The following is a 20,440-nucleotide window of genomic DNA, read 5'->3' as shown; positions in this document are numbered from 1 at the left end:
CTATTTCTGTGGAATCTGAGAACAGATATTTCGGATCACTTTGAAGACTATAGGGCCAAAGGAAATATCCTCCGATAACAAAGAGAAAGAAGCTTTCTGAGAAACTTCTTTGTGTTCTGTGAAATCATCTCAGAGAGTTACAGCTTTCCCCTAAAGAAGCCTTTTGCTAAGACAGTTCTTGTGGAATTGGCAAAGTGATATTTGGAAGCCCATAGAGGGCTATGGTGAAAAAGGAAATATCCTCAGATGAAATCTGGAAAGAAGCTTTCTGAGAAACTGCTTAGTGTTCTGTTAATTCATCTCACAGAGTTACATGTGTATTTCGAGGATCTCTTTGCTAGCCCTATTTCTGTGGAATCTGAGAACAGATATTTCGGATCCCTGTGAAGACTCTAGGGCCAAAGGAAATATCCTCGGATAACAAAGAGAAAGAAGCTTTCTGAGAAACTTCTTTGTGTTCTGTGAAATCATCTCACAGAGTTACAGCTTTCCCCTCAAGAAGCCTTTCGCTAAGACAGTTCTTGTGGAATTGGCAAAGTGATATTTGGAAGCCCATAGAGGGCTATGGTGAAAAAGGAAATATCCTCAGATGAAATCTGGAAAGAAGCTTTCTGAGACACTGCTTAGTGTTCTGTGAAATCATCTCAGAGAGTTACATGTGTATTTCGAGGATCTCTTTGCTAGCCCTATTTCTGTGGAATCTGAGAACAGATATTTCGGATCTCTTTGAAGACTATAGGGCCAAAGGAAATATCCTCGGATAACAAAGAGAAAGAAGCTTTCTGAGAAACTTCTTTGTGTTCTGTGAAATCATCTCACAGAGTTACAGCTTTCCCCTCAAGAAGCCTTTCGCTAAGACAGTTCTTGTGGAATTGGCAAAGTGATATTTGGAAGCCCTTAGAGGGCTATGGTGAAAAAGGAAATATCCTCAGACGAAATCTGGAAAGAAGCTTTCTGCGAAACTGCTTAGTGTTCTGTTAATTCATCTCACAGAGTTACATGTGTATTTCGAGGATCTCTTTGCTAGCCCTATTTCTGTGGAATCTGAGAACAGATATTTCGGATCCCTTTGAAGAATATAGGGCCAAAGGAAAAATCCTCGGATAACAAGGAGAAAGAAGCTTTCTGAGAAACTTCTTTGTGTTCTGTGAAATCATCTCACAGAGTTACAGCTTTCCCCTCAAGAAGCCTTTCGCTAAGACAGTTCTTGTGGAATTGGCAAAGTGATATTTGGAAGCCCTTAGAGGGCTATGGTGAAAAAGGAAATATCCTCAGATGAAATCTGGAAAGAAGCTTTCTGAGAAACTGCTTAGTGTTCTGTTAATTCATCGCACAGAGTTACATGTGTATTTCGAGGATGTCTTTGCTAGCCCTATTTCTGTGGAATCTGAGAACAGATATTTCGGATCCCTTTGAAGAGTATAGGGCCAAAGGAAATATCCTCCGATAACAAAGAGAAAGAAGCTTTCTGAGAAACTTCTTTCTGTTCTGTGAAATCATCTCACAGAGTTACAGCTTTCCCCTCAAGAAGCCTTCTGCTAAGAGAGTTCTTGTGGAATTGCGAAGGTGATATTTTGAAGCCCATAGAGGGCTATGGTGAAAAAGGAAATATCCTCAGATGAAACCTGGAAAGAAGCTTTCTGAGAAACTGCTTAGTGTTCTGTTAATTCATCTCACAGCGTTACATGTGTATTTCGGGGATCTCTTTGCTAGCTCTATTTCTGTGGAATCTGAGAACAGATATTTCGGATCACTTTGAAGACTATAGGGCCAAAGGAAATATCCTCCGATAACAAAGAGAAAGAAGCTTTCTGAGAAACTTCTTTGTGTTCTGTGAAATCATCTCAGAGAGTTACAGCTTTCCCCTAAAGAAGCCTTTTGCTAAGACAGTTCTTGTGGAATTGGCAAAGTGATATTTGGAAGCCCATAGAGGGCTATGGTGAAAAAGGAAATATCCTCAGATGAAATCTGGAAAGAAGCTTTCTGAGAAACTGCTTAGTGTTCTGTTAATTCATCTCACAGAGTTACATGTGTATTTCGAGGATCTCTTTGCTAGCCCTATTTCTGTGGAATCTGAGAACAGATATTTCGGATCCCTGTGAAGACTCTAGGGCCAAAGGAAATATCCTCGGATAACAAAGAGAAAGAAGCTTTCTGAGAAACTTCTTTGTGTTCTGTGAAATCATCTCACAGAGTTACAGCTTTCCCCTCAAGAAGCCTTTCGCTAAGACAGTTCTTGTGGAATTGGCAAAGTGATATTTGGAAGCCCATAGAGGGCTATGGTGAAAAAGGAAATATCCTCAGATGAAATCTGGAAAGAAGCTTTCTGAGACACTGCTTAGTGTTCTGTGAAAGCATCTCAGAGAGTTACATGTGTATTTCGAGGATCTCTTTGCTAGCCCTATTTCTGTGGAATCTGAGAACAGATATTTCGGATCCCTTTGAAGACTATAGGGCCAAAGGAAATATCCTCCGATAACAAAGAGAAAGAAGCTTTCTGAGAAACTTCTTTGTGTTCTGTGAAATCATCTCACAGAGTTACAGCTTTTCCCTGAAGAAGCCTTTTGCTAAGACAGTTCTTGTGGAATTGGCAAAGTGATATTTGGAAGCCCATAGAGGGCTATGGTGAAAAAGGAAATATCGTCAGATGAAATCTGGAAAGAAGCTTTCTGCGAAACTGCTTAGTGTTCTGTTAACTCATCTCACAGCGTTACATGTGTATTTCGGGGATCTCTTTGCTAGCTCTATTTCTGTGGAATCTGAGAACAGATATTTCGGATCACTTTGAAGACTATAGGGCCAAAGGAAATATCCTCCGATAACAAAGAGAAAGAAGCTTTCTGAGAAACTTCTTTGTGTTCTGTGAAATCATCTCACAGAGTTACAGCTTTCCCCTCAAGAAGCCTTTCGCTAAGACAGTTCTTGTGGAATTGGCAAAGTGATATTTGGAAGCCCATAGAAGGCTATGGGGAAAAAGGAAATATCCTCAGATGAAATCTGGAAAGAAGCTTTCTGAGAAAGTGCTTAGTGTTCTGTTAATTCATCTCACAGAGTTACATGTGTATTTCCAGGATCTCTTTGCTAGCCCTATTTCTGTGGAATCTGAGAACAGATATTTCGTTTCCCTTTGAAGAGTATAGGGCCAAAGGAAATATCCTCCGATAACAAAGAGAAAGAAGCTTTCTGAGAAACTTCTTTGTGTTTTGTGAAATCATCTCACAGAGTTACAGCTTTCCCCTCAAGAAGCCTTTCGCTAAGACAGTTCTTGTGGAATTGGCAAAGTGATATTTGGAAGCCCATAGAGGGCTATGGTGAAAAAGGAAATATCCTCAGATGAAAACTGGAAAGAAGATTTCTGAGAAACTGCTTAGTGTTCTGTGAATTGATCTCACAGAGTTACATGTGTATTTCGAGGATCTCTTTGATAGCCCTATTTATGTGGAAACGGAGAAAAGATATTTCGGATCCCTTTGAAGACTATAGGGCCAAAGGAAATATCCTCGGATAACAAAGAGAAAGAAGCTTTCTGAGAAACTTCTTTGTGTTCTGTGAAATCATCTCACAGAGTTACAGCTTTCCCCTCAAGAAGCCTTTCGCTAAGACAGTTCTTGTGGAATTGGCAAAGTGATATTTGGAAGCCCTTAGAGGGCTATGGTGAAAAAGGAAATATCCTCAGATGAAATCTGGACAGAAGCTTTCTGAGAAACTGCTTAGTGTTCTGTTAATTCATCTCACAGAGTTACATGTGTATTTCGAGGATGTCTTTGCTAGCCCTATTTCTGTGGAGTATGAGAACAGATATTTCGAATCCCTTTGAAGACTATAGGGCCAAAGGAAATATCCTCCGATAACAAAGAGAAAGAAGCTTTCTGAGAAACTTCTTTCTGTTCTGTGAAATCATCTCACAGAGTTACAGCTTTGCCCTCAAGAAGCCTTTTGCTAAGACAGTTCTTGTGGAATTGGCAAAGTGATATTTGGAAGCCCATAGAGGGCTATGGTGAAAAAGGAAATATCGTCAGATGAAATCTGGAAAGAAGCTTTCTGAGAAACTGCTTAGTGTTCTGTTAATTCATCTCACAGCGTTACATGTGTATTTCGGGGATCTCTTTGCTAGCTCTATTTCTGTGGAATCTGAGAACAGATATTTCGGATCACTTTGAAGACTATAGGGCCAAAGGAAATATCCTCCGATAACAAAGAGAAAGAAGCTTTCTGAGAAACTTCTTTGTGTTCTGTGAAATCATCTCACAGAGTTACAGCTTTCCCCTCAAGAAGCCTTTCGCTAAGACAGTTCTTGTGGAATTGGCAAAGTGATATTCGGAAGCCCATAGAGGGCTATGCTGAAAAAGGAAATATCGTCAGATGATATCTGGAAAGAAGCTTTCTGCGAAACTGCTTAGTGTTCTGTGAATTCATCTCACAGAGTTACATGTGTATTTCGAGGATCTCTTTGCTAGCCCTATTTCTGTGGAATCTGAGAACAGATATTTCGGATCCCTTTGAAGACTATAGGGCCAAAGGAAATATCCTCGGATAACAAAGAGAAAGAAGCTTTCTGAGAAACTTCTTTGTGTTCTGTGAAATCATCTCACAGAGTTACAGCTTTCCCCTCAAGAAGCCTTTCGCTAAGACAGTTCTTGTGGAATTGGCAAAGTCATATTTGGAAGCCCTTAGAGGGCTATGGTGAAAAAGGAAATATCCTCAGATGAAATCTGGAAAGAAGCTTTCTGAGAAACTGCTTAGTGTTCTGTTAATTCATCTCACAGAGTTACATGTGTATTTCGAGGATCTCTTTGCTAGCCCTATTTCTGTGGAATCTGAGAACAGATATTTCGGATCCCTTTGAAGAGTAGAGGGCCAAAGGAAATATCCTCCGATAACAAAGAGAAAGAAGCTTTCTGAGAAACTTCTTTGTGTTCTGTGAAATCATCTCACAGAGTTACAGCTTTCCCCTGAAGAAGCCTTTCGCTAAGACAGTTCTTGTGGAATTGGCAAAGTGATATTTGGAAGCCCATAGAGGGCTATGGTGAAAAAGGAAATATCGTCAGATGAAATCTGGAAAGAAGCTTTCTGAGAAACTGCTTAGTGTTCTGTTAATTCATCTCACAGCGTTACATGTGTATTTCGGGGATCTCTTTGCTAGCTCTATTTCTGTGGAATCTGAGAACAGATATTTCGGATGACTTTGAAGACTATAGGGCCAAAGGAAATATCCTCCGATAACAAAGGGAAAGAAGCTTTCTGAGAAACTTCTTCGTGTTCTGTGAAATCATTTCACAGAGTTACAGCTTTCCCCTCAAGAAGCCTTTCGTTAAGACAGTTCTTGTGGAATTGGCAAAGTGATATTTGTAAGCCCTTAGAGGGCTATGGTGAAAAAGGAAATATCCTCAGATGAAATCTGGAAAGAAGCTTTCTGAGAAACTGCTTAGTGTTCTGTTAATTCATCTCAAAGAGTCACATGTGTATTTCGAGGATCTCTTTGCTAGCCCTATTTCTGTGGAATCTGAGAACAGATATTTCGGATCCCTTTGAAGACTATAGGGCCAAAGGAAATATCCTCGGATAACAAAGAGAAAGAAGCTTTCTGAGAAACTTCTTTGTGTTCTGTGAAATCATCTCACAGAGTTACAGCTTTCCCCTCAAGAAGCCTTTCGCTAAGACAGTTCTTGTGGAATTGGCAAAGTGATATTTGGAAGCCCATAGAGGGCTATGGTGAAAAAGGAAATATCCTCAGATGAAATCTGGAAAGAAGCTTTCTGAGAAACTGCTTAGTGTTCTGTGAATTCATCTCACAGAGTTACATGTGTATTTCGGGGATCTCTTTGCTAGCCCTATTTCTGTGGAATCTGGGAACAGATATTTCTGATGCCTTTGAAGACTATAGGGCCAAAGGAAATATCCTCCGATAACAAAGAGAAAGAAGCTTTCTGAGAAACTTCTTTGTGTTCTTTGAAATCATCTCACAGAGTTACAGCTTTCCCCTCAAGAAGCCTTTCGCTAAGACAGTTCTTGTGGAATTGGCAAAGTGATATTCGGAAGCCCATAGAGGGCTATGCTGAAAAAGGAAATATCGTCAGATGATATCTGGAAAGAAGCTTTCTGCGAAACTGCTTAGTGTTCTGTGAATTCATCTCACAGAGTTACATGCGTATTTCGAGGATCTCTTTGTTAGCGCTATTTCTGTGGAAACTCAGAAAAGATATTTCGGATTCCTTTGAAGACTATAGGGCCAAAGGAAATATCCTCCGATAACAAAGAGAAAGAAGCTTTCTGAGAAATTTCTTTTTGTTCTGTGAAATCATCTCAGAGAGTTACAGCTTTCCCCGAAGAAGCCTTTCGCTAAGACAGTTCTTGTGGAATTGGCAAAGTGATATTTGGAAGCCCATAGAGGGCTATGGTGAAAAAGGAAATATCGTCAGATGAAATCTGGAAAGAAGCTTTCTGCGAAACTGCTTAGTGTTCTGTTAATTCATCTCACAGATTTACATGTGTATTTCGAGGATCTCTTTGCTAGCCCTATTTCTGTGGAATCTGAGAACAGATATTTTGAATCCCTTCGAAGACTATAGGGCCAAAGGAAATATCCTCGGATAACAAAGAGAAAGAAGCTTTCTGAGAAACTACTTTGTGTTCTGTGAAATCATCTCGCCGAGTTACAGCTTTCCCCTAAGGAATCCTTTCGCTAAGACAGTTCTTGTGGAATTGGCAAAGTGATATTTGGAAGCCCATAGAGGGCTATGGTGAAAAAGGAAATATCGTCAGATGAAATCTGGAAAGAAGCTTTCTGAGAAACTGCTTAGTGTTCTGTGAATTCATCTCACAGAGTTACATGTGTATTTCGAGGATCTCTTTGCTAGCCCTATTTCTGTGGAAACTGAGAAAAGATATTTCGGATCCCTTTGAAGACTATAGGGCCAAAGGAAATATCCTCCGATAACAAAGAGAAAGAAGCTTTCTGAGAAACTTCTTTCTGTTCTGTGAAATCATCTCACAGAGTTACAGCTTTCCCCTCAAGAAGCCTTTCGCTAAGACAGTTCTTGTGGAATTTGCAAAGTGATATTTGGAAGCCCACAGAAGGCTATGGTGAAAAAGGAAATATCGTCAGATGAAATCTGGAAAGAAGCTTTCTGCGAAACTGCTTAGTGTTCTGTTAATTCATCTCACAGACTTACATGTGTATTTCGAGGATCTCTTTGCTAGCCCTATTTCTGTGGAATCTGAGAACAGATATTTCGGATCCCTTTGAAGACTATAGGGCCAAAGGAAATATCCTCGGATAACAAGGAGAAAGAAGCTTTCTGAGAAACTTCTTTGTGTTCTGTGAAATCATCTCACAGAGTTACAGCTTTCCCCTCAAGAAGCCTTTCGCTAAGACAGTTCTTGTGGAATTGGCAAAGTGATATTTGGAAGCCCTTAGAGGGCTATGGTGAAAAAGGAAATATCCTCAGATGAAATCTGGAAAGAAGCTTTCTGAGAAACTGCTTAGTGTTCTGTTAATTCATCTCACAGAGTTACATGTGTATTTCGAGGATCTCTTTGCTAGCCCTATTTCTGTGGAATCTGAGAACAGATATTTCGGATCCCTTTGAAGACTATAGGGCCAAAAGAAATATCCTCCGATAAAAAAGAGAAAGAAGCTTTCTGAGAAACTTCTTTCTGTTCTGTGAAATCATCTCACAGAGTTACAGCTTTCCCCTCAAGAAGCCTTTTGCTAAGACAGTTCTTGTGGAATTGCCAAAGTGATATTTGGAAGCCCATAGAGGGCTATGGTGAAAAAGGAAATATCCTCAGATGAAATCTGGAAAGAAGCTTTCAGAGAAACTGCTTAGTGTTCTGTTAATTCATCTCACAGCGTTACATGTGTATTTCAGGGATCTCTTTGCTCGCTCTATTTCTGTGGAATCTGAGAACAGATATTTCGGATCACTTTGAAGACTATAGGGCCAAAGGAAATATCCTCCGATAACAAAGGGAAAGAAGCTTTCTGAGAAACTTCTTCGTGTTCTGTGAAATCATTTCACAGAGTTACAGCTTTCCCCTCAAGAAGCCTTTCGTTAAGACAGTTCTTGTGGAATTGGCAAAGTGATATTTGTAAGCCCTTAGAGGGCTATGGTGAAAAAGGAAATATCCTCAGATGAAATCTGGAAAGAAGCTTTCTGAGAAACTGCTTAGTGTTCTGTTAATTCATCTCAAAGAGTCACATGTGTATTTCGAGGATCTCTTTGCTAGCCCTATTTCTGTGGAATCTGAGAACAGATATTTCGGATCCCTTTGAAGACTATAGGGCCAAAGGAAATATCCTCGGATAACAAAGAGAAAGAAGCTTTCTGAGAAACTTCTTTGTGTTCTGTGAAATCATCTCACAGAGTTACAGCTTTCCCCTCAAGAAGCCTTTCGCTAAGACAGTTCTTGTGGAATTGGCAAAGTGATATTTGGAAGCCCCTAGAGGGCTATGGTGAAAAAGGAAATATCCTCAGATGAAATCTGGAAAGAAGCTTTCTGAGAAACTGCTTAGTGTTCTGTGAATTCATCTCACAGAGTTACATGTGTATTTCGGGGATCTCTTTGCTAGCCCTATTTCTGTGGAATCTGAGAACAGATATTTCTGATGCCTTTGAAGACTATAGGGCCAAAGGAAATATCCTCCGATAACAAAGAGAAAGAAGCTTTCTGAGAAACTTCTTTGTGTTCTGTGAAATCATCTCACAGAGTTACAGCTTTCCCCTCAAGAAGCCTTTCGCTAAGACAGTTCTTGTGGAATTGGCAAAGTGATATTCGGAAGCCCATAGAGGGCTATGGTGAAAAAGGAAATATCGTCAGATGATATCTGGAAAGAAGCTTTCTGCGAAACTGCTTAGTGTTCTGTGAATTCATCTCACAGAGTTACATGCGTATTTCGAGGATCTCTTTGTTAGCGCTATTTCTGTGGAAACTCAGAAAAGATATTTCGGATTCCTTTGAAGACTATAGGGCCAAAGGAAATATCCTCCGATAACAAAGAGAAAGAAGCTTTCTGAGAAATTTCTTTTTGTTCTGTGAAATCATCTCAGAGAGTTACAGCTTTCCCCGAAGAACCCTTTCGCTAAGACAGTTCTTGTGGAATTGGCAAAGTGATATTTGGAAGCCCATAGAGGGCTATGGTGAAAAAGGAAATATCGTCAGATGAAATCTGGAAAGAAGCTTTCTGCGAAACTGCTTAGTGTTCTGTTAATTCATCTCACAGATTTACATGTGTATTTCGAGGATCTCTTTGCTAGCCCTATTTCTGTGGAATCTGAGAACAGATATTTTGAATCCCTTCGAAGACTATAGGGCCAAAGGAAATATCCTCGGATAACAAAGAGAAAGAAGCTTTCTGAGAAACTACTTTGTGTTCTGTGAAATCATCTCGCCGAGTTACAGCTTTCCCCTAAGGAATCCTTTCGCTAAGACAGTTCTTGTGGAATTGGCAAAGTGATATTTGGAAGCCCATAGAGGGCTATGGTGAAAAAGGAAATATCGTCAGATGAAATCTGGAAAGAAGCTTTCTGAGAAACTGCTTAGTGTTCTGTGAATTCATCTCACAGAGTTACATGTGTATTTCGAGGATCTCTTTGCTAGCCCTATTTCTGTGGAAACTGAGAAAAGATATTTCGGATCCCTTTGAAGACTATAGGGCCAAAGGAAATATCCTCCGATAACAAAGAGAAAGAAGCTTTCTGAGAAACTTCTTTCTGTTCTGTGAAATCATCTCACAGAGTTACAGCTTTCCCCTCAAGAAGCCTTTCGCTAAGACAGTTCTTGTGGAATTTGCAAAGTGATATTTGGAAGCCCACAGAAGGCTATGGTGAAAAAGGAAATATCGTCAGATGAAATCTGGAAAGAAGCTTTCTGCGAAACTGCTTAGTGTTCTGTTAATTCATCTCACAGACTTACATGTGTATTTCGAGGATCTCTTTGCTAGCCCTATTTCTGTGGAATCTGAGAACAGATATTTCGGATCCCTTTGAAGACTATAGGGCCAAAGGAAATATCCTCGGATAACAAGGAGAAAGAAGCTTTCTGAGAAACTTCTTTGTGTTCTGTGAAATCATCTCACAGAGTTACAGCTTTCCCCTCAAGAAGCCTTTCGCTAAGACAGTTCTTGTGGAATTGGCAAAGTGATATTTGGAAGCCCTTAGAGAGCTATGGTGAAAAAGGAAATATCCTCAGATGAAATCTGGAAAGAAGCTTTCTGAGAAACTGCTTAGTGTTCTGTTAATTCATCTCACAGAGTTACATGTGTATTTCGAGGATCTCTTTGCTAGCCCTATTTCTGTGGAATCTGAGAACAGATATTTCGGATCCCTTTGAAGACTATAGGGCCAAAAGAAATATCCTCCGATAAAAAAGAGAAAGAAGCTTTCTGAGAAACTTCTTTCTGTTCTGTGAAATCATCTCACAGAGTTACAGCTTTCCCCTCAAGAAGCCTTTTGCTAAGACAGTTCTTGTGGAATTGCCAAAGTGATATTTGGAAGCCCATAGAGGGCTATGGTGAAAAAGGAAATATCCTCAGATGAAATCTGGAAAGAAGCTTTCAGAGAAACTGCTTAGTGTTCTGTTAATTCATCTCACAGCGTTACATGTGTATTTCAGGGATCTCTTTGCTAGCTCTATTTCTGTGGAATCTGAGAACAGATATTTCGGATCACTTTGAAGACTATAGGGCCAAAGGAAATATCCTCCGATAACAAAGAGAAAGAAGCTTTCTGAGAAACTTCTTTGTGTTCTGTGAAATCATCTCAGAGAGTTACAGCTTTCCCCTGAAGAAGCCTTTTGCTAAGACAGTTCTTGTGGAATTGGCAAAGTGATATTTGTAAGCCCATAGAGGGCTATGGTGAAAAAGGAAATATCCTCAGATGAAATTTGGAAAGAAGCTTTCTGAGAAACTGCTTAGTGTTCTGTTAATTCATCTCACAGAGTTACATGTGTATTTCGAGGATCTCTTTGCTAGCCCTATTTCTGTGGAATCTGAGAACAGATATTTCGGATCCCTGTGAAGACTCTAGGGCCAAAGGAAATATCCTCGGATAACAAAGAGAAAGAAGCTTTCTGAGAATCTTCTTTGTGTTCTGTGAAATCATCTCACAGAGTTACAGCTTTCCCCTCAAGAAGCCTTTTTCTAAGACAGTTCTTGTGGAATTGGCAAAGTGATATTTGGAAGCCCATAGAGGGCTATGGTGAAAAAGGAAATATCGTCAGATGAAATCTGGAAAGAAGCTTTCTGAGAAACTGCTTAGTGTTCTGTTAATTCATCTCACAGCGTTACATGTGTATTTCGGGGATCTCTTTGCTAGCTCTATTTCTGTGGAATCTGAGAACAGATATTTCGGATCACTTTGAAGACTATAGGGCCAAAGGAAATATCCTCCGATAACAAAGAGAAAGAAGCTTTCTGAGAAACTTCTTTGTGTTCTGTGAAATCATCTCAGAGAGTTACAGCTTTCCCCTCAAGAAGCCTTTCGCTAAGACAGTTCTTGTGGAATTGGCAAAGTGATATTTGTAAGCCCATAGAGGGCTATGGTGAAAAAGGAAATATCCTTAGATGAAATCTGGAAAGAAGCTTTCTGAGAAACTGCTTAGTGTTCTGTAAATTCATCTCACAGAGTTACATGTGTATTTCGAGGATCTCTTTGCTAGCCCTATTTCTGTGGAAACTGAGAAAAGATATTTCGGATCCCTTTGAAGACTATAGGGCCAAAGGAAATATCCTCCGATAACAAAGAGAAAGAAGCTTTCTGAGAAACTTCTTTGTGTTCTGTGAAATCATCTCACAGAGTTACAGCTTTCCCCTCAAGAAGCCTTTCGCTAAGACAGTTCTTGTGGAATTGGCAAAGTGATATTTGGAAGCCCATAGAGGGCTATGGTGAAAAAGGAAATATCGTCAGATGAAATCTGGAAAGAAGCTTTCTGCGAAACTGCTTAGTGTTCTGTTAATTCATCTCACAGAGTTACATGTGTGTTTCGAGGATCTCTTTGCTAGCCCTATTTCTGTGGAATCTGAGAACAGATATTTCGGATCCCTTTGAAGACTATAGGGCCATAGGAAAAATCCTCGGATAACAAGGAGAAAGAAGCTTTCTGAGAAACTTCTTTGTGTTCTGTGAAATCATCTCACAGAGTTACAGCTTTCCCCTCAAGAAGCCTTTCGCTAAGACAGTTCTTGTGGAATTGGCAAAGTGATATTTGGAAGCCCTTAGAGGGCTATGGTGAAAAAGGAAATATCCTCAGATGAAATCTGGAAAGATGCTTTCTGAGAAACTGCTTAGTGTTCTGTTAATTCATCTCCCAGAGTTACATGTGTATTTCGAGGATGTCTTTGCTAGCCCTATTTCTGTGGAATCTGAGAACAGATATTTCGGATCCCTTTGAAGAGTATAGGGCCAAAGGAAATATCCTCCGATAACAAAGAGAAAGAAGCTTTCTGAGAAACTTCTTTCTGTTCTGTGAAATCATCTCACAGAGTTACAGCTTTCCCCTCAAGAAGCCTTTTGCTAAGACAGTTCTTGTGGAATTGCGAAAGTGATATTTTGAAGCCCGTAGAGGGCTATGGTGAAAAAGGAAATATCCTCAGATGAAACCTGGAAAGAAGCTTTCTGAGAAACTGCTTAGTGTTCTGTTAATTCATCTCACAGCGTTACATGTGTATTTCGGGGATCTCTTTGCTAGCTCTATTTCTGTGGAATCTGAGAACAGATATTTCGGATCACTTTGAAGACTATAGGGCCAAAGGAAATATCCTCCGATAACAAAGAGAAAGAAGCTTTCTGAGAAACTTCTTTGTGTTCTGTGAAATCATCTCAGAGAGTTACAGCTTTCCCCTGAAGAAGCCTTTTGCTAAGACAGTTCTTGTGGAATTGGCGAAGTGATATTTGGAAGCCCATAGAGGGCTATGGTGAAAAAGGAAATATCCTCAGATGAAATCTGGAAAGAAGCTTTCTGAGAAACTGCTTAGTGTTCTGTTAATTCATCTCACAGAGTTACATGTGTATTTCGAGGATCTCTTTGCTAGCCCTATTTCTGTGGAATCTGAGAACAGATATTTCGGATCCCTGTGAAGACTCTAGGGCCAAAGGAAATATCCTCGGATAACAAAGAGAAAGAAGCTTTCTGAGAAACTTCTTTGTGTTCTGTGAAATCATCTCACAGAGTTACAGCTTTCCCCTGAAGAAGCCTTTCGCTAAGACAGTTCTTGTGGAATTGGCAAAGTGATATTTGGAAGCCCATAGAGGGCTATGGTGAAAAAGGAAATATCCTCAGATGAAATCTGGAAAGAAGCTTTCTGAGACACTGCTTAGTGTTCTGTGAAATCATCTCAGAGAGTTACATGTATATTTCGGGGGTCTCTTTGCTAGCCCTATTTCTGTGGAATCTGAGAACAGATATTTCGGATCCCTTTGAAGACTATAGGGCCAAAGGAAATATCCTCCGATAACAAAGAGAAAGAAGCTTTCTGAGAAACTTCTTTGTGTTCTGTGAAATCATCTCACAGAGTTACAGCTTTCCCCTCAAGAAGCCTTTCGCTAAGACAGTTCTTGTGGAATTGGCAAAGTGATATTCGGAAGCCCATAGAGGGCTATGGTGAAAAAGGAAATATCGTCAGATGAAATCTGGAAAGAAGCTTTCTGAGAAACTGCTTAGTGTTCTGTTAATTCATCTCACAGAGTTACATGTGTATTTCGAGGATCTCTTTGCTAGCCCTATTTCTGTGGAATCTGAGAACAGATATTTCGGATCCCTTTGAAGACTATAGGGCCAAAGGAAATATCCGCGGATAACAAAGAGAAAGAAGCTTTCTGAGAAACTTCTTTGTGTTCTGTGAAATCATCTCACAGAGTTACAGCTTTCCCCACAAGAAGCCTTTCGCTAAGACAGTTCTTGTGGAATTGGCAAAGTGATATTTGGAAGCCCTTAGAGGGCTATGGTGAAAAAGGAAATATCCTCAGATGAAATCTGGAAAGAAGCTTTCTGAGAAACTGCTTAGTGTTCTGTTAATTCATCTCACAGAGTTACATGTGTATTTCTAGGATCTCTTTGCTAGCCCTATTTCTGTGGAATCTGAGAACAGATATTTCGGATCCCTTTGAAGACTATAGGGCCAAAGGAAATATCCTCCGATAACAAAGAGAAAGAAGCTTTCTGAGAAACTTCTTTGTGTTCTGTGAAATCATCTCACAGAGTTACAGCTTTCCCCTGAAGAAGCCTTTCGCTAAGACAGTTCTTGTGGAATTGGCAAAGTGATATTTGGAAGCCCATAGAGGGCTATGGTGAAAAAGGAAATATCGTCTGATGAAATCTGGAAAGAAGCTTTCTGCGAAACTGCTTAGTGTTCTGTTAACTCATCTCAAAGCGTTACATGTGTATTTCGGGGATCTCTTTGCTAGCTCTATTTCTGTGGAATCTGAGAACAGATATTTCGGATCACTTTGAAGACTATAGGGCAAAAGGAAATATCCTCCGATAACAAAGAGAAAGAAGCTTTCTGAGAAACTTCTTTGTGTTCTGTGAAATCATCTCAGAGAGTTACAGCTTTCCCCTCAAGAAGCCTTTCGCTAAGACAGTTCTTGTGGAATTGGCAAAGTGATATTTGGAAGCCCATAGAAGGCTATGGGGAAAAAGGAAATATCCTCAGATGAAATCTGGAAAGAAGCTTTCTGAGAAAGTGCTTAGTGTTCTGTTAATTCATCTCACAGAGTTACATGTGTATTTCGAGGATCTCTTTGCTAGCCCTATTTCTGTGGAATCTGAGAACAGATATTTCGGATCCCTTTGAAGACTATAGGGCCAAAGGAAATATCCTCTGATAACAAAGAGAAAGAAGCTTTCTGAGAAACTTCTTTGTGTTCTGTGAAATCATCTCACAGAGTTACAGCTTTCCCCTCAAGAAGCCTTTCGCTAAGACAGTTCTTGTGGAATTGGCAAAGTGATATTTGGAAGCCCATAGAGGGCTATGGTGAAAAAGGAAATATCGTCAGATGAAATCTGGAAAGAAGCTTTCTGCGAAACTGCTTAGTGTTCTGTTAATTCATCTCACAGAGTTACATGTGTATTTCGAGGATCTCTTTGCTAGCCCTATTTCTCTGGAATCTGAGAACAGATATTTCGGATCCCTTTGAAGACTATAGGGCCAAAGGAAATATCCTCGGATAACAAAGAGAAAGAAGCTTTCTGAGAAACTTCTTTGTGTTCTGTGAAATCATCTAACAGAGTTACAGCTTTCCCCTCAAGAAGCCTTTCGCTAAGACAGTTCTTGTGGAATTGGCAAAGTGATATTTGGAAGCCCTTAGAGGGCTACGTTGAAAAAGGAAATATCCTCAGATGAAATCTGGAAAGAAGCTTTCTGAGAAACTGCTTAGTGTTCTGTTAATTCATCTCACAGAGTTACATGTGTATTTCGAGGATCTCTTTGCTAGCCCTATTTCTGTGGAATCTGAGAACAGATATTTCGGATCCCTTTGAAGACTATAGGGCCAAAGGAAATATCCTCCGATAACAAAGAGAAAGAAGCTTTCTGAGAAACTTCTTTCTGTTCTGTGAAATCATCTAACAGAGTTACAGCTTTCCTCTCAGGAAGCCTTTTGCTAAGACAGTTCTTGTGAAATTGCCAAAGTGATATTTGGAAGCCCATAGAGGGCTATGGTGAAAAAGGAAATATCGTCAGATGAAATCTGGAAAGAAGCTTTCTGAGAAACTGCTTAGTGTTCTGTTAATTCATCTCACAGCGTTACATGTGTATTTCGGGGATCTCTTTGCTAGCTCTATTTCTGTGGAATCTGAGAACAGATATTTCGGATCCCTTTGAAGACTATAGGGCCAAAGGAAATATCCTCGGATAACAAAGAGAAAGAAGCTTTCTGAGAAACTTCTTTGTGTTCTGTGAAATCATCTCACAGAGTTACAGCTTTCCCCTCAAGAAGCCTTTCGCTAAGACAGTTCTTGTGGAATTGGCAAAGTGATATTTCGAAGCCCATAGAGGGCTAGGTTGAAAAAGGAAATATCCTCAGATGAAATCTGGAGAGAAGCTTTCTGAGAAACTGCTTAGTGTTCTGTGAATTCATCTCACAGAGTTACATGTGTATTTCGGGGATCTCTTTGCTAGCCCTATTTCTGTGGAATCTGAGAACAGATATTTCGGATCCCTTTGAAGACTATAGGGCCAAAGGAAATATCCTCCGATAACAAAGAGAAAGAAGCTTTGTGAGAAACTTCTTTGTGTTCTGTGAAATCATCTCACAGAGTTACAGCTTTCCCCTCAAGAAGCCTTTCGCTAAGACAGTTCTTGTGGAATTGGCAAAGTGATATTCGGAAGCCCATAGAGGGCTATGGTGAAAAAGGAAATATCGTCAGATGAAATCTGGAAAGAAGCTTTCTGAGAAACTGCTTAGTGTTCTCTTAATTCATCTCACAGAGTTACATGCGTATTTCGAGGATCTCTTTGCTAGCCCTATTTCTGTGGAAACTGAGAAAAGATATTTCGGATCCCTTTGAAGACTATAGGGCCAAAGGAAATATCCTCCGATAACAAAGAGAAAGAAGCTTTCTGAGAAACTTCTTTGTGTTCTGTGAAATCATCTCACAGAGTTACAGCTTTCCCCTCAAGAAGCCTTTCGCTAAGACAGTTCTTGTGGAATTGGCAAAGTGATATTCGGAAGCCCATAGAGGGCTATGGTGAAAAAGGAAATATCGTCAGATGAAATCTGGAAAGAAGCTTTCTGAGAAACTGCTTAGTGTTCTGTTAATTCATCTCACAGAGTTACATGTGTATTTCGAGGATCTCTTTGCTAGCCCTATTTCTGTGGAATCTGAGAACAGATATTTCGGATCCCTTTGAAGACTATAGGGCCAAAGGAAATATCCTCCGATAACAAAGAGAAAGAAGCTTTCTGAGAAACTTCTTTGTGTTCTGTGAAATCATCTCACAGAGTTACAGCTTTCCCCACAAGAAGCCTTTCGCTAAGACAGTTCTTGTGGAATTGGCAAAGTGATATTTGGAAGCCCTTAGAGGGCTATGGTGAAAAAGGAAATATCCTCAGATGAAATCTGGAAAGAAGCTTTCTGAGAAACTGCTTAGTGTTCTGTTAATTCATCTCACAGAGTTACATGTGTATTTCGAGGATCTCTTTGCTAGCCCTATTTCTCTGGAATCTGAGAACAGATATTTCGGATCCCTTTGAAGACTATAGGGCCAAAGGAAATATCCTCCGATAACAAAGAGAAAGAAGCATTCCGAGAAACTTCTTTGTGTTCTGTGAAATCATCTCACAGAGTTACAGCTTTCCCCTCAAGAAGTCTTTCGCTAAGACAGTTCTTGTGGAATTGGCAAAGTGATATTTGGAAGCCCTTAGAGGGCTACGTTGAAAAAGGAAATATCGTCAGATGAAATCTGGAAAGAAGCTTTCTGAGAAACTGCTTAGTGTTCTGTTAATTCATCTCACAGAGTTACATGTGTATTTCGAGGATCTCTTTGCTAGCCCTATTTCTGTGGAATCTGAGAACAGATATTTCGGATCCCTTTGAAGACTATAGGGCCAAAGGAAATATCCTCCGATAACAAAGAGAAAGAAGATTTCTGAGAAACTTCTTTGTGTTCTGTGAAATCATCTCACAGAGTTACAGCTTTCCCCTCAAGAAGCCTTTCGCTAAGACAGTTCTTGTGGAATTGGCAAAGTGATATTTCGAAGCCCATAGAGGGCTATGTTGAAAAAGGAAATATCCTCAGATGAAATCTGGAGAGAAGCTTTCTGAGAAACTGCTTAGTGTTCTGTGAATTCATCTCACAGAGTTACATGTGTATTTCGGGGATCTCTTTGCTAGCCCTATTTCTGTGGAATCTGAGAACAGATATTTCGGATCCCTTTGAAGACTATAGGGCCAAAGGAAATATCCTCCGATAACAAAGAGAAAGAAGCTTTGTGAGAAACTTCTTTGTGTTCTGTGAAATCATCTCACAGAGTTACAGCTTTCCCCTCAAGAAGCCTTTCGCTAAGACAGTTCTTGTGGAATTGGCAAAGTGATATTCGGAAGCCCATAGAGGGCTATGGTGAAAAAGGAAATATCGTCAGATGAAATCTGGAAAGAAGCTTTCTGAGAAACTGCTTAGTGTTCTCTTAATTCATCTCACAGAGTTACATGCGTATTTCGAGGATCTCTTTGCTAGCCCTATTTCTGTGGAAACTGAGAAAAGATATTTCGGATCCCTTTGAAGACTATAGGGCCAAAGGAAATATCCTCCGATAACAAAGAGAAAGAAGCTTTCTGAGAAACTTCTTTGTGTTCTGTGAAATCATCTCACAGAGTTACAGCTTTCCCCTCAAGAAGCCTTTCGCTAAGACAGTTCTTGTGGAATTGGCAAAGTGATATTCGGAAGCCCATAGAGGGCTATGGTGAAAAAGGAAATATCGTCAGATGAAATCTGGAAAGAAGCTTTCTGAGAAACTGCTTAGTGTTCTGTTAATTCATCTCACAGAGTTACATGTGTATTTCGAGGATCTCTTTGCTAGCCCTATTTCTGTGGAATCTGAGAACAGATATTTCGGATCCCTTTGAAGACTATAGGGCCAAAGGAAATATCCTCGGATAACAAAGAGAAAGAAGCTTTCTGAGAAACTTCTTTGTGTTCTGTGAAATCATCTCACAGAGTTACAGCTTTCCCCACAAGAAGCCTTTCGCTAAGACAGTTCTTGTGGAATTGGCAAAGTGATATTTGGAAGCCCTTAGAGGGCTATGGTGAAAAAGGAAATATCCTCAGATGAAATCTGGAAAGAAGCTTTCTGAGAAACTGCTTAGTGTTCTGTTAATTCATCTCACAGAGTTACATGTGTATTTCGAGGATCTCTTTGCTAGCCCTATTTCTGTGGAATCTGAGAACAGATATTTCGGATCCCTTTGAAGACTATAGGGCCAAAGGAAATATCCTCCGATAACAAAGAGAAAGAAGCTTTCTGAGAAACTTCTTTGTGTTCTGTGAAATCATCTCACAGAGTTACAGCTTTCCCCTGAAGAAGCCTTTCGCTAAGACAGTTCTTGTGGAATTGGCAAAGTGATATTTGGAAGCCCATAGAGGGCTATGGTGAAAAAGGAAATATCGTCTGATGAAATCTGGAAAGAAGCTTTCTGCGAAACTGCTTAGTGTTCTGTTAACTCATCTCAAAGCGTTACATGTGTATTTCGGGGATCTCTTTGCTAGCTCTATTTCTGTGGAATCTGAGAACAGATATTTCGGATCACTTTGAAGACTATAGGGCAAAAGGAAATATCCTCCGATAACAAAGAGAAAGAAGCTTTCTGAGAAACTTCTTTGTGTTCTGTGAAATCATCTCAGAGAGTTACAGCTTTCCCCTCAAGAAGCCTTTCGCTAAGACAGTTCTTGTGGAATTGGCAAAGTGATATTTGGAAGCCCATAGAAGGCTATGGGGAAAAAGGAAATATCCTCAGATGAAATCTGGAAAGAAGCTTTCTGAGAAAGTGCTTAGTGTTCTGTTAATTCATCTCACAGAGTTACATGTGTATTTCGAGGATCTCTTTGCTAGCCCTATTTCTGTGGAATCTGAGAACAGATATTTCGGATCCCTTTGAAGACTATAGGGCCAAAGGAAATATCCTCTGATAACAAAGAGAAAGAAGCTTTCTGAGAAACTTCTTTGTGTTCTGTGAAATCATCTCACAGAGTTACAGCTTTCCCCTCAAGAAGCCTTTCGCTAAGACAGTTCTTGTGGAATTGGCAAAGTGATATTTGGAAGCCCATAGAGGGCTATGGTGAAAAAGGAAATATCGTCAGATGAAATCTGGAAAGAAGCTTTCTGCGAAACTGCTTAGTGTTCTGTTAATTCATCTCACAGAGTTACATGTGTATTTCGAGGATCTCTTTGCTAGCCCTATTTCTCTGGAATCTGAGAACAGATATTTCGGATCCCTTTGAAGACTATAGGGCCAAAGGAAATATCCTCGGATAACAAAGAGAAAGAAGCTTTCTGAGAAACTTCTTTGTGTTCTGTGAAATCATCTAACAGAGTTACAGCTTTCCCCTCAAGAAGCCTTTCGCTAAGACAGTTCTTGTGGAATTGGCAAAGTGATATTTGGAAGCCCTTAGAGGGCTACGTTGAAAAAGGAAATATCCTCAGATGAAATCTGGAAAGAAGCTTTCTGAGAAACTGCTTAGTGTTCTGTTAATTCATCTCACAGAGTTACATGTGTATTTCGAGGATCTCTTTGCTAGCCCTATTTCTGTGGAATCTGAGAACAGATATTTCGGATCCCTTTGAAGACTATAGGGCCAAAGGAAATATCCTCCGATAACAAAGAGAAAGAAGCTTTCTGAGAAACTTCTTTCTGTTCTGTGAAATCATCTAACAGAGTTACAGCTTTCCTCTCAGGAAGCCTTTTGCTAAGACAGTTCTTGTGAAATTGCCAAAGTGATATTTGG

Source organism: Macaca nemestrina, chromosome 11 (genome assembly GCF_043159975.1).
Source record: "Macaca nemestrina isolate mMacNem1 chromosome 11, mMacNem.hap1, whole genome shotgun sequence".
Lineage (NCBI taxonomy): Eukaryota > Metazoa > Chordata > Mammalia > Primates > Cercopithecidae > Macaca > Macaca nemestrina.
Note: the sequence above shows the minus strand (reverse complement) of the source record.